Raw genomic sequence first — 13634 nt, 5'->3', positions numbered from 1 at the left:
GATGTTCAACAAAAATCTGCCTTCCTGCAGCTGAAGCCCATTATTTCATGCCCTACAGTCTTGGATAAGAGAGAACAGGTTGTGGCCCTCTTCTGGGTGACAACCCTTTAGGTACTTGAAAAGTGCTATCATATCCACTCCACACAGTCTGCTCTTCTCAAAGTTAAACATAATCACTTCCTTCAATCTTTCCTCATAGGACTTAGTCCCTTGATCACCTTCTCTGAATTCACTCCATTTTATCTGAATCCTTCTTAAAGTGTGGTGTCTAGAAGTAGACACAGCATTCCAGGTGAGCTCTGACCAGTGCAGAGTAAAGTGGAACTATTGCTTCAATATCAATAGGGATCAATAGCAATAGTTATAATGCTGGAGACCAACATCAAAAAAGAAGACAGCTACACTGGTTATCTTCCTAATGCGTTTCACCCTAAGATTCTTTAGATAAGGAATGGAGAGGGAATCCTCCAAGCAGGCAAGGAAGATCATTAGTGGCCCCAGCCCAACTCACCCCACCCAAATCCCAAGCCCATCTGGGAAAATATACCCCTGCAGAGAGGTCTGCACACATGGTTGATACACAACCATTTCCCCCCATTTTTTCATGTTTGGTTGGGACTTGGGAGCCACCAAACCACCCACACATCTTCTGGACCAGAAGTATTCTGTTTTCTTAGGAAAGGGCCAAAATTTTCTGTGGTGCTTCTCAATCTCTCAGCACTATCATATCAGTCCATGGATTCTATTTTCTGACAACAACAAAAAGGCCCAGGCACAGCCTGCCCTGCCCAAGGTGTGAATAAGCAACCTACTAAGTGAAATAACCCATACATACTGTAACATGAGGGTCATAGTGGAGCAAACATTCAGAGGTAGGATTCCAAACACCAAATTAAACATAAGTATTTACCATGCATAGTGGTGTGAGACACAGTTCTCCATTTCACTTCCTTCCATTTTTGAATTTGGTCCAAACTTTGTTTTTCTTGTCCAAAAAACCCCTACCAAATTCTTACCCATCTCCACTGGCCAGTCCTAGATTCTTTAGATAAAATAAGTAGCAAGCACAGGCAGACCACAACTTTGGAATGAAATGGGATAGAATGATAAGAAAACCAGAGAGAAGCAACAGCATAACTCCCACTTAGAAATGATGTGTGGTTGGCTTTCAAGAAATCATAAAAAACGCTTGCTGTGACTCTTTTACTACTGCTCCAAGCTCCATTATTTCTTTCCCTTGAATTTGAGAGCACAGCACAGAGGAGACATGTTAGGGTGCAGAATTGCACATGTTAAGCCCACACTCATCTTTTTAGTCAAGATGTGCGGTGGTGTGTCACGGTGGAAGAGTATTTTCAACCATAGATGAGAAGAAACAACTTAATGTGTCACAAAACAAAAGCAACAGAACCTATTCCAAAAATTCCCATCTCTGCTAATCTGCATGGCACTGAACTGACCTGACCCCTGCTCTCCCCAGACCAGATGAGTGATATTGACACTCAGCAAGAGTGAACAGCATATAATTGTGTATATTCTCAGTCAACAAAAGACTCAAGCCCCCAGTGCCCCGGAGGCTCCTTGTCAAATGTCAACCCATTATCAAAACAAAGGAGAGGAGAGGTGCAGCAGGCAGAATCAGTGAGCAGTCTGGCAGACTGAACCAGTGGGTCACGACTCATCATGCTAATGGCGGCTTACAGAATGAAAAATGGTTGGATTCATTCACTACACGGAAAGATCATTGTTCAATGGGAAACACGTAGGCCTGACATCAGCTTCTTATTTTTTTCCTGGGAGGAAGGGGTGTTTGTCAGCAGGGTAGACAGGGCACAGCAGACACTGGCAGGGAGGCAGGCAGGGAGGCAGGGTAGAGGGAACAGACTTGGGAGACTAGGCAGGCAAAAACTTTTTTGTTCCGGCAGGCCTTTGGGGATAGATAGTCTGGACCTGTGAGAATACGATGGATTGATGCTATGGTTTATACTATTGTTGTCTCTTAACATTTTGATATTTTATACAATTTTTATTTATTGATGATTTAATTATATTTTTAACTTTTGTATATTTCTATGTGTATGTTTTAACTGTACAAATTTTTAATGTTGTAAAGCTGCATAGAGTCCCAGTATTGGGGGAAAAGGCAGGAGGACAACGACGACCACGACAGGAACATCCCATTCCTTTCAGCTTCACCCTCCACTGACCAAGACTGGGTTTTGCTTTTTAAAACACTGTTTACTAATGCATACCTGCAGAGGTGTGAATCTGTGAATCACACACACACACACACATTTCTGCTGGCTTCTTTCCCCCGCTCTCTCTCTCTGCCCTGCCCAGTGAACTAAAGAGTGAATGCAATGCTGCTTCCTCTCCCCCCTCCTCTTGCCTTCGAAAGAAAAATCAAGTTTGGAGCATTTTTTCAAGCCTTCCCAATTCTCTCCTTTGTCCCTGTTATTTCTTTGCCTCAAGGAACAACTAGCTGAAAACGTGCTGACAGACATGTCTGCTCAGAAGTAAATCACATTCTCTTCAATGAGGCTTACTCCTGAGAAAGTCAGCATGTTGCTTTGGGGATGACTCCCCCCCATCTTTATTTATTTATTTATTTATTGCATTTATATCCTGCCTTTTTTCCTCTTGCAAGGAACCCAAGGCGGCTTACATTCTCCTCCTCCTCTCCATTTTATCCTCACAACAACAACCCTGTGAGGTAGGTTGGGCTGAGAGTGTGTGACTGGCCCAAAGTCACCCAGTGAGCTTCCATGGCCGAGTGGGGACTAGAACCCGGATCTCCCAGCTCCCAGTCCAACACTCTTGCCACTACACCACACTGGATCACACCTGCACATAAGCTTAATGGATGTTTTTTTAAAAAAAGGAAGGAAGGAAGCTTGCTGACGTCCCAAGACTCCACCTCCATAGCCAAATTAATGCTGTTTAAGATTACACATTGCCTCACAAAAGTGAGGTTTATAGCAAGTCTACACTGCATTAATTGGCTAAAACTGCCATGGGAGGAGCAGATGCGAATTCAAGACAATGACTTTTTAAACTGCATCGGTGTTGGAAGGCGCCTCCATGTACATTGGGCTCCATGTACATTGGGCTCCATGTCTACTGTCACTTTAATCCGTTTACTTTGAACATATCTGAAGATGCCCATTTTGTTAATCTTTGTACCCCTTGCCAGCCTCAGCTTATTCTGAACTTCGCCTTCCTGACACCATCTCTGTAACTGTGGACTGTCTGCCTGTACGCTTCCTTAGTGACCACCACCTCCTGTACTTGTCCTTTTTGATTTTCAGACCGTCGCTAAGCTTTTTGTGTAGCCACGCTGGCTTCCTCTGTAGACTTTCATTTTTTTCCTCATTGGGATTGTTTCCGATTGCCCCTTCAGTGTCTTCTTTTTTTAGGCACTCCCATCTTCTTCAATAGCAGAGGTGGGGTCTAAGCTGCAGCACACTAAACAGCTCCTTTGAACCCAGTTTTTAGTACCTTTTCCTTTTTCGACTTCTTTTTCTTGGTGTCTAGGTGTGCTACAGAGGAAAGCATCGGGGTGTCTCTACCTTAAAGAAAAACCCCACAGCCCTACCAGGCTTTCTTCGTTGTGGAGCCTTTCTGAGTTTACTGCAGGCTCCCAGATGGTGACCACGTGATTGCCAAGAGCGGAAATTTTCAATTTTCAGGGCTCCAAAAGTTCTCATTGAAACAGTGCTATCTAGTGGCTGTTTAATAGTACTACAATGAATTGACATAGTGGGTAAAGTTCAGGATATATTTAAATACTTCATTCTTTCCAGATCTTTTTAACACGGAATAGCCAGGAAATACCACTGGATGTGCCCTGGAAGTTGACAACATCATGAAAAGGATCCACAAACTTCCGTGAGTGACCCACCACGAGTGCACAATAAAAGCCTCATGTGATGGCACCCTCAGTCTGCAGCCCCATTATGTAGCCCAGAGGCATTATTGGGAAAGGGAGATGAGAGCAGTTGCAGGTCCTCACTTTGCTTAGAAGTGAACCAGGCTGCCAATATCAAGTGTGTTTTTTGAGAGGGATAGGGCAGGAATGGGCCGAAGGTAGATTTCCAGATGTTTTGGACTTCAACACCCAGATGCCCCCTTTGACAAAGTGCCCCATGATATCCTGATTAGCAAACTAGCTCAAAGTGGGCTAGATGAAACAACTCTCAGGTGGATCCACAGTTGGCTACGGAATCAGACTCAAAGAGTGCTTATCAATGGGACCTTCTCAAGCTGGGGAGAAGTAACGAGTGGGGTACCGCAGGGCTCAGTCCTGGGCCCAGTACTCTTCAACATTTTTATTAATGACTTGGAGGAGGAGGTGCAGGGAATGCTGATCACATTTGCAGATGACACAAAATTGGGTGGGATAGCTAATAACCTGGAAGACAGAAACAGAATTCAAAGTGATCTGGATAGGCTGGAGCGCTGGGCAGAAAACAACAGAATGACATTTAATAGGGATAAATGCCAAGTTCTTCACCTAGGAAAAAGAAACCAAATGCACAGTTACAAGATGGGCAATACTTAGCTCAACAAGAGGTACAAGAGAGACGGATCTTGGAATTGTTATAGATCACAAGCCGAACATGAGCCAGCAATGTGATGTGCTTGCAAAAAAGGCAAATGCTATTTTGGGTTGCATTAATAGAACTATAGCTTACAATCATGTGAAGTCCTAGTTCCCCTCTACTCAGTACTGGTTAGGCCTCATCTGGAGTACTGTGTCCAGTTCTGGGCGCCACGCTTTAAGAAGGATGCAGACAAACTGGAGAGAGTTCAGAGGAGGGCAACAAAGATGATCAGAGGACTGGAAATAAGGCCCTATGAGGAGAGACTGAAAGAACTGGGCATGTTTAGCCTTGAGAAGAGAAGACTGAGGGGAGATATGATACATTTTTCAGGTACTTGAAAGGTTGTCACAGAGAGGAAGGCCGGGATCTCTTCTCGATCATCCCAGAGTGCAGGACACGGAATAATGGGCTTGTTAGAAAAAGAGACTCCATAACCAGTTGGCACCTCATTCACGTAGAGCCCAAGTGGCGGGAAAAATATAGGCGGAGCAGAAAAGAACCGCATTATGACTAACGGCTTGGTAAGCCGTTGTGCTGACTGTTTATTGGTTACTGGCTTGGTAAGCTGATGTGTTGACTGTTTATTGGTTACTGGCAAGAACAATAGAAGTGATAAAGTATAAAAGGCTTTTGCACATGTATCTCGGGGTCCAGACTGCTCTGCACCCGTTTTGCAAAACGACTAATAAAATAGTGTTGGATCCACTGCTGCCTGCCTGGCATCCTTTCTTTCAACCAGAAGCAAGAACTTTTTATCTAACAGGCTCAAGTTACAGGAAGCCAGATTCCGGCTGAACATCAGGAAAAATGTCCTGTTAGAGCAATACGACAATGGAACCAATTCCCTAGGGAGGTAGTGGGTTCTCCCACACTTGAGGCATTCAAGATCGACAGCCATCTGTCAGGGATGCTTTAACTTAGATTCCTGCATTGAGCAGAGGGTTGGACTCGATGGTCTTATAGGCCCCTTCCAACCCTACTATTCTATGATTCTATGAATGCTGGAAGTTGAAGTCCCAAACATCTGCAGGTCTGCTTTCTGCTCACTCCTGGGTAGAGGTTTAGTGGGTGACAATAAAGGTGTCCAGGAGCACACTGGTGCCTGTGGGCACTACATTGCCTATCACTGCTCTAACCACTACACCACACTACCTCTCCACCGAGCCATTGGGAGTACTCAGATAATAACCAATAAAACAGTAACTTTTTCTAGCAACTTTTGAATTGTTTCCTGGTTTGGAGCTGCCCTCCTCCTCTCTTTCTTTCTTTCTTCTTCAAGAGTTAAGTATTCCCTTCCTTCTTTCTCTTCTGAGATGCAAGTCACCTTCTCCCGGGGATACCTTACAGGGGAGAAGGGGCCTTTGGGGCTTCGTTACACATGGCTGCAGTAAGCAGGGTAAGGTGTAGTTTGCCCCTAATTATTCAGTCTGGCCTGTGATTCCCTGTACCTCTGTCACACGATGGCCTGCTGGAGGGGCAGCCTCCTCCGTGTCCAGAACGGCACTCATAAAAACTGCTCTCCTGCCCTCCCCCCACGGTGCTTTTGGGGTTAGAGAAAGCTTAACTAGCGTGTGCATGGAGGCAGATGCCACAGTGCTGAGCCGGAATACCTGAGAACCTTGGCTGAATTAGACAGGCCAACCAGGGTAGGTGTTGGGGTGCGGAGACATTCACTTTCTCCCTTTTCCTTCATCTTTCATGCTGACCACTATGTTGCTGTCTGTCTCCCATCTTTCTGGCACTCTATACTCCTGTCCCCATTTGTTTGTTTCCTTTCCCCCCATTATCCTCTTCCCTTGCAACAATCTGAATGTGCTCTCGCTCTCACACAACATAAATCTGCCTTTAACTTTCTATATATAATAGGCATGTGTAACACCCAGGTGTGTAATTCATATTCTTTGTGAAACTAAACTGCATCCCTTCATGCCTCTCCTTCTTCTCTACCGTCATTATGATAATTTGTTATTAAGCTATCCAGAGAATTTTATGTTAAGGGGCAGCAAAAGCAGGTTGTTAATAAGGGCATCATATGGATCAATCATTTTCTCTCCCACTGCGTCCTTCACTAGCCTTCCCTTTCCCACCATTCCACTCCTCTGTCTTGCTCTGCCTCCCTCCCTCCATCTCTTTTCATCTGTATCTTTCTATGTCTTTCTGCTTCTGTTTGCTTGGCTGTTGCTCTCGCATGGGTCTCCCTCTTCTTTCTAGGGACTCTCCCCCCCCCCCCCAGCCTCTCTTCCTCCAGTCACACATCCACCTCAAGATGCTCCCGGTATGTCCCTCACTTTAGCCTCGACTACAAAGTTGGGCCAATGAGAGATACACTCCGAGATAAGGCACCTGCTCCTGGAACAAAGACTCTGATCTTCTGCAGTCAGCAGAACAAGGGTGCTTTCCAACCAGGCCTTTATGCTGCAGTTGGCCTGCCACATTGACTGATGTTAACGGGGGTGGGGGGTGGGGTGTCCCAGACAACAATGTCCTCAATTTGTAGCTCTCCCAGTTTTTCCTACAGCTGCTTCCACCCTTTGTCTTACCAGAAAAAACCCTTAAGGAGGAAAAGACGGGATAGCTGCTCAATGCCTTTTGAGTGTTAGCGATAGGAGCGCCCTGTCTGGAAGCACCCCGAGAGGCACAGCTACGGACCACTCCCTGGGGCAGGTGCATCAAAGACTCTCTTAGACAGTGTGCAAAACTGACCTGGACAAAGCGAAGCTGCTGCTCACAAGACAGAAGTGAGGCTGAGAACGGAGGGTCTTGAGAAGGGAAGGGAAGGGTACATGATAGAACTAACATAAGTGAAGAGCAGAAAAGAGATCAAATCTTTAATAGACATGTTTCAATCCACTGGAACAAGCATTTTTCTTGATACACAGGTGAGTAATTTGTTACTCTTGTTATCCTCCCGCCCGCCCGCCTGCCCACCATAGTTTCTCACCATTACAGTTTTGGGACATGTCTTTGGAATGTACAAGGCAAGAGCAGCCGGGGAAGAGTTGAAGTATTACCACTCCAAATCCCCCCCTCCTGTGAAGTTCCTTTTCTTTTAAGGCAGCTGTTGTGGTTCTGTTACACCAGTTTGCAGGCAACATGTAGTTAGGTAATTAGTTATCTTCTTATTTTTCTAAACTAAAAGAAAATAAAACCCAAACTCGCTAGACTTTGCTTGTAGGGAAGATCTTTGATCCCCTTGATCATTTGTTTTAGTTCTCTCTTTTTGTACCTACATTCCCTCTGAGATTTGACAACCACAACAGTTTTCAAAATATGTGCCATATTATGATAATCTTACTATTTCCTTCTTCCCCATGGCTGTACTAGGGCCTCAGCCACCTGTACTTCACCTTAGCTATGCAGGTGTGGTGATATCTCACTAGTCAGGAGGTGTTAATTTCATTTTTCCACTAATGAAATATTGAATACACAATAAATAGAAGATGGTTCAACATCTGCAGTTATAGTTATAACCAACTATTCCTTGTTAAAAAAAAATAGAACAGATACAAAATATAGAGAATATACAATCTTTCAGGACACACCAAAAATTATCATAGAAAATCCATTAGTTAGATTACACCATACAATAAACATCTTACACACAATCTGGAAGCTGAGCACAGCAGAGATGTGTGGAAGGTACTTTGCCTACTCTCTAAACTGCTTATAAAGCTTTCTGAATCTAATAATCTTCCAGAAACTTTAGGGTACAAAATTTGTTGTTCCAGGAATTGATAAAAAATTATAAGGCTGTTCCAGTACTGTGTTTAACTGTCCTGGGAGTGTTCCAGTAGCCATTTTTTTTTACATACAAGGCCAGATTTGGACTGAGAGCAGGGGTGAGCTGGAGAGCTGGAGTCAACATATTGTTCATAATGTTTCTTAGTTTACGTTGGGGGAAAGTATTTAAGAAAAGCACTTATTGTTTACCTATATTAAACAACATTTTATTCTTAACTTGTTTTTATTATTCTTTGTAAATACCCCTTTTACAAACTTCATTTTAAAATGACCCTTCGCCCATCACCCTGCACCACGTTTCACCCTCTCTCTTCAAGAAAGTGTTTTAGCTGCATACTCAGAGTTGTTAAGATAAAAAGTAGCATGTAACTGTCATTGAGCTGATGTTCCACTAGATGTCTCTTTAGGTTTTCATAAAATAATTTATTTTTCTTTAGTTTTTAATTTATTTTCAACCTGAGACTCTGTCTGGATCCGGGCCTCACAGAGTTCTGTAAATCTGGTTTCTGGATCATCTGAATACTAGCACTCTTCATATAGCTGGATCTTAGGACATGCATCCGTCTTTATTTTAGTCCCTTTATTCTCGGACAATATGATAGTTGCTGTGCTTTATTCCTTTCTCCTAATATTTTTGTTAACAGTGAATTTGCCTTTTTATCACTTCTAGTAACCTAACAATTTCAATAAAATAAACATTTACATAATGCATTTATATAACAATATACAATACACAAAAGCAGAAAGAGCACTGATATAACACATATTAAAAACTAACAACAATAAGCATCATTGCCACAGATATAAATTCTGCTGTCATCATTAGAAGGTGCATGTAAACCAGAACATTATTAATTGGGGACTGAAGACATATAGAAAGAGAGCTAGGCAAATTTTTCAGGACAAAATGTTCCATAGCCTGAATATGCATCTACAGAGAAGTCTCAGTCTGATTAATCTTACCTCAAATGGAGGTAGAATGTACAACTAGGCCTTCCCTGAAGAACAACATGAAGAGCAAGATCACATGGCTAGAGGTGATCTTTCCGGTATCTGGCCGCAGACCATTTAGGGCTTTATAGGCCAAGGCTGGCACTTCCGATTGGACTGGGAATTCAATTTCAGTTCCCCTCAGCTTTTGCTGCATTCTGTACCAACAGACATTTCCAAATCCTTTTCAAACCCATGTGGGGCACTTTACAGTAGTCTAACCAGCAGTAGCCACCAAGGTATGTGTGGCAAGATATATTTCACCAGGCAAGGCCTCAGTTGGGATCCCAGCTGAAACTGCTAAAGTCCTCCTATATACGAACAGAGGTTTTGCCCCAATGTGTATCACTTTGCTCCTATGCCGAATCTCATCTGCCTGTTTAGATGGTGTGGAGAAGTCCCTTTGGAGGTCTTTAGAGTCTGCCTGTAATTATACTGTTCTGAATAATTCAGTTATCAAGAACAAACCGGACAGTCTCATTGTTCACTGTTCACTGCTGAGTGTTGCAGTTGTTAAGTAGCCCTAGCCCCAGTCCAGATCCTCAGGAGACCCCCTGCTTTCTCCCCTCTGTTGTGAGAAGTGTCCTTTTGTTTCCTATCCTCTGCCTGGATCAAGACTTCAGGGGCTTAGGCTCAAGTCCCAGCCCTGGTATGGAAGTCACTGGGTGGTCTTGGACAAATCACAACCACATCAATCTTTCTTCCATGTCAACTGTTTACACCAGCTTCCATTCTGTGTTGGTATTTTGCTATTCATTATTTTTGTTTTATGTGTTTATAGATGATGTACAGGGAAGCATCATGGAAAGAAGGTTACCAAAGTTACAAGGAGAATTCATCTTATTGGGAGTGGCTGACCACCCACGCTTGGAGATGGTGCTCTTTGCAATTATCCTGACCCGTTACAGAATGACCCTGCTGGGCGATACGAGCACCACTGTCATGGCTATTTGCACACCTCCGCACCCCCATATATTTCTTCCTCAGCAACCTCTCCTTCCTCGACCTTTGTTTCGCTACCAGCCTTGGCCCCCAGATGCTCGTCAATTTCTGGAGAAAAAGCAAGACCATCACCCATGGCGCCTGCTTGGTCCAGCTGTACATCTCCCTTGCTCTGGGCTCACAGAGCGTATTCTGTTGGCTGTCATAGCCTATGGCTGCTATGCTGCAGTCTGCCTGCCATTGTATTACACAGCCATTGTGAGTCACTCCATAAGATATTGCTGATGGGAGATGGTCGGAGGAAATTTGTATGACCAAAGGAATTAAACAAGAATGTTTGTTAGTGCCCCTGCTGTTCACCCTCTACATTAATAATATTGTTCTGCCCAGAATATTTCCCCCTGCAACAAGCAACTGTAAAACTGCAATATTAATGGATGCAGATGACCTGGTATTGCTCTCTATGAATACGATTGGATTGAGGAGATGCAAGCTTTATGATTTTTGCCAAGTGGAACAGCTTATCATCAGTCTCAGACAACGTTTTTGGCAGATCCTCACCCTGATCCCCAAGATATAACTGGAGGCTACAGGAATAAGATAGAGCAGGTTTACTCCTTCAAACATTGGAGTATATACCTAGATGAGATGGGTTCTTGGACGACTCAACTCTAGAACATCAAAACAACAGTACAGAAGACAACTAGGGCTATTCTGTGTTGTTTTTACTGTAGGGAAAGGGGGTTGTCGGTCCCAGCACTGAAAGTGTTTCTTCGGAAAGCTTTTGCTCAAATCCAATATGGTATTGAGATGTGGGGTTAAAGAATAACAATTTGGAACAGCTGGAGGTTTGTCAAAACGTGTTCCTGACATATATATCGGCAGTGACAAGTTTGTTGTCAGCAGAAGCTAGATCTCAGAAGGCAGCAGCCCTCTTGTATGATAAGAGCGTCTTGGATATGCCTGAGGACTGCCTTCCCAAACTTTGCTTGAGAGAACAAATGAAGAAAGGAAGCTGAGCCAAGTAATGCTGAAGAGCTGTTAGTTTCTAAAATTTGACCACATGATACCGCTGTTCCTGGAGGCAAAAATAAGTTGAAAGATTGGATATACGGGCTGGATAATAATCAGGACTTAGAGCGTATCAAATTCTCCAGGTTTTCTCAATGGTACTGTTTGATAAATGAATCATGAAAGAGCCCAGTATCTACGTGTTCCAACCATGCCTACAGCATTCTTGAACAAAAGATATAGGCAGGTTTTAAGAAACCTACAACTCTGTATCTGCAGTCTGGGACAGCTAGAGGATATCTCACACTATTTATTGTTCTGCCCTTTATATCAAAACCCTAGAGAGAAGTTCTTGGAGCAGGTTTTGGCATCTTTGCGGACTAAATGTAATTGCAAAAATGTATTGGTTACTGCCAGATTGTGATCCTTATGTTACATATAAAACAACTTTGCAAAGGCGGTGAAACATATCCATGCAGTCACACTGAACGCTATCACAGTCGACTGTGGATGTTATCTCCTCACATTATCTTGACGTCTTCTGTTATTATGTGATGTTTTTAGTTATGTTATTTGTAAACACTGGTCATGTACTATAACATGTTTGATTGACTGACACTTTCGCATCCATGTCAGATTTTTGCAGCTTCTATTTCCTGTTGGTCATCTATTATCCATTATTTTTCTTGGCTTTTATAGACAATGCACAGGGAAAAATCATGGGAAGAAGGTAACCAAAGCCACCACGGAGAATTCATCTTACTGGGAATGCCAGACCGCCCACACTTGGAGATGGTGCTCTTTGCAGTTATCCTGATCTGCTACATGATGACCCTGTTGGGCAACACAACCATCATTGTGGTGTCACGGTTGGACCCAAATCTCCACACCCCCATGTATTTCTTCCTCAGCAACCTCTCCTTCCTTGACCTTTGTTACACCATCAGCCTTGGCCCACATATGCTGGCGAATTTCTGGAGAAAAAGCAAGACCATCACCTACGGTGGCTGTGTGACTGAACTGTATATCTCTCTTGCCCTGGGTTCAACAGAGTGCATCCTATTGGCTGTCATGGCCTACGACCGCTATGCTGCAGTCTGCCAACCACTGCACTACACTGCCATTATGAGCCATTCCATATGCTTCAAAATGGCTGCCATCTCCTGGGTCAGTGGCTTCAGCAACTCACTTGTGCAGACAGTGATGACTCTTAGACTCCCACGCTGTGGACAGAACCAGATAGACCATTTTTTCTGTGAGGTGCCAGCCTTGGCGGAAGGCCTTCAACACCTGTGCCTCACACTTGACTGTGGTGTCGCTCTTCTATGGCACAGCCATTTTCAGTTACCTCCAGCCCCCGTCCAACTACTCCCGTGACCAAGGCAAGATGATTTCCCTTTTCTATACCTTTGTTACCACCATGCTTAATCCACTGATCTATACTCTGAGGAACAAAGAGGTACACAAAGCTCTAAGACGAGCAATGAAGAGGAAATGAACCCCATGGCTCCCATCTTCTCTTGGCAGAACGAAACTCTTTATTAATCATCTTTGTGGCACTTTTCGGTGTACAAAATATTTTCACCCCTTTCTCTTTTATATCATCTCACAATAATCGAATAGGTTAGCTGGGGTTGAAATGGAGTTATTTAACCAAGGCCTTCCAGGGGGTTTATTGGCAGAGCAGGAATTGGACTTGGGTCTTCTACAAGCAAACACAATAATCTCAGTTATACAATCTGTTGTTGTTGTTGTTTCTTTGTTTATTTCACCCTTACAATTTTCTAAGCATTGTACAGTTATTGAAAGATAAGACAGTCCCTGCCTGCGGGTCACAATCTAATAGACACAATAATATAAAAGGAAAAAGGAATGGGGAGGGAAGAAGAAAGCAAGCATTGGAGCAGCAGCTCCTCTGGCCAATGGATGGGGCCAGGTTGGTTGGTCTCAGCTCTAATAGGTGTTCTTTCTGGAAAGAAAGGACAAAGGAAGCTCCCTGCAGCTGCTCTTTCTCTGGTGGGTGCATGGGGACAGACTGGTCTCCACCTTGCCATGTTGTTCTGCAGGGGTTGCAGCCTCCCAGTGGCTACTGGTACCCTGACCAAAGTGAGCTACCCTTCAGCACTCAATTCCCAGTGCTCCAGAATGAGCTTCCCTTCTGCTCTCCAGTCCCAATGCTCCAACCATCACCACTACATATATAAATAACCATCCATTTGCTTCCCATCTCAGTGAAGGTGCTTTATTTTAAACCTTTAAAGCCCTAAACAGCCTGGGAGTCAGACCAGAACATATCAAGAATCTCTTCCCCCCATGTCCATGAGCTTGCCCAAGCACTTCGCCCCA

At 43.8% G+C, this 13634-nt stretch overlaps 1 pseudogene; it reads left to right on the top strand.

Moving 5' to 3' along the window:
• The first annotated feature begins 11990 nt into the window (after positions 1-11990).
• LOC146355234 (olfactory receptor 2B8-like) lies at positions 11991-12786 on the top strand (annotated as a pseudogene).
• Positions 12787-13634: the final 848 nt, after the last annotated feature.

This window comes from Heloderma suspectum, chromosome 2, assembly GCF_057233095.1.
Source record: "Heloderma suspectum isolate Gila_16-S chromosome 2, 16-S_ref, whole genome shotgun sequence".
Classification (NCBI taxonomy): Eukaryota; Metazoa; Chordata; class Lepidosauria; order Squamata; family Helodermatidae; genus Heloderma; species Heloderma suspectum.
Note: the sequence above shows the minus strand (reverse complement) of the source record. Positions and strands in the feature narration are given on the sequence as shown.